Source organism: Brassica oleracea, chromosome C7, assembly GCF_000695525.1.
Source record: "Brassica oleracea var. oleracea cultivar TO1000 chromosome C7, BOL, whole genome shotgun sequence".
In the NCBI taxonomy this organism is placed as follows: Eukaryota; Viridiplantae; Streptophyta; class Magnoliopsida; order Brassicales; family Brassicaceae; genus Brassica; species Brassica oleracea.
Window position 1 is genome coordinate 35,749,057 of NC_027754.1, and position 1,690 is coordinate 35,750,746.

Sequence of the window (1,690 nt, forward strand, 5' to 3'; positions counted from 1 at the left end):
TCTACAACATTAACTTTTAAAGAGGAGTCTTGTCGCTAAAAACAAAGAAAAAGAAGTCTTGTCAACCACCTTATTGCAAATTTTAAGAGTTGGATTGGACATGGCTTTCAGAGATCATGTGAGCTTTTGGGACCCAATTTCTTAATTATTGATTCTCCATTTCTCACATATATATAAATGTTTTTGTAATTAAAATATTGACAAATAGCACTACAATCCTTTGTGTCATAGGTATTCCACTATCATAACAGATTTTTTTTCTTGTTACGAACGGTTATGGTCAAACTATAAGAGAACAATCTTTCGTATTAATAAATCTTGCGACAACAAAAGTGTTGCGAACAAATGCAAATCAAAACTTGAAAAAAAAAACAAAAAGTAAAAATGATTAAGGCAGATATTCGTTTAAAATTTGTGATTATATGAATAAATAACTTTACAATCCGTTAGATTCATGTTTGCAGCAGTTTTAAAACTTGATTTTTTCTTCTTTTAAGAATACATACATTACTGGTGTACTAAGATTAGACACTTTCAGATGTATCAAGAAAGATAAAACTTAGAATGATATGTTGGTCAAGTTAGTCCATTTATATTCGGTATAATCCTTGGCTATTGCCGCTGCATAAGATTAACTGGAAACTAATGATCAAACCCGTATGTTGTGGCCAACCAAATCTTGTAGAATGGGTCAAACAACTAAAAATGGACTAATTTCATACTTGAAAGAACCTTATTAACCACTATGGGCAACAACTTTCAGGGGCTCTAAAACAAGTAGCCGAAGCTTCGAAAGCTTCTTTCGTATCCAATTATGAGCAAAGAATGCAGGACTAGACCAAATAATCACTTAAAAAAAACACAAGTTTAGCGAGGAAATTTAACGAGGAAAAGTAATCCTCGTAAATTTACGTCGACTTTACGAGGAAAAATAAAATCAACGTTATTTCCTCGTAAAATAACGACGAAATCAGATCGATGTAATATCACGTGGCCTTTACGAGGAATTACGATTTCCTCGTAAACTCGACGTAAATGTAGCGTGTACTTTACGAGGAAATATTTTACGTCTATCTAGCGAGGAAATTTTGAATCCACCAACTTTGTAGTTGTAACACGTTTTTTTTCGGGCACCTAACTAAATTTCGTCGTAAATTCGTAGGAAAATTACAACTACCAGATTCAAAAATTTCTTATAAATATGGACATTTGAACATCATTTTAAACATACCAACAAGAAAAAAAAAACGTAAAAGAAAAAAAAATATCGGGCTCCGGGAATATTTTTGAGTTGCAGAGGTGGATGTATATGCATAGAGATGCTAACGGGAAAGTGACGAAAGAATACCTTGCAGAGCTGGAGACATTTATGCATCAAACAGATTCCACACCGCTCGCCCAAAAAAATGGTAAGATGTTATGTCCTTGTCGGAAATGCAACAATTCGAAATTGGCAAATCGTGAAAATGTTTGGAAGCATTTAATAAATAGAGGTTTCACACCAAATTACTATATCTGGTTTCAATATGGAGAAGGTTATAATTATGATCAGAATGAAGCTAGTAGTAGTAATATCAATTTTCAGGAAGAACTGGTTGATCAACATTTGCATAATGAACATAGTTACCATCAGGAAGAGCAGATGGTAGATTATGATAGGGTTCATGATATGGTAGCTGATGCATTCGTA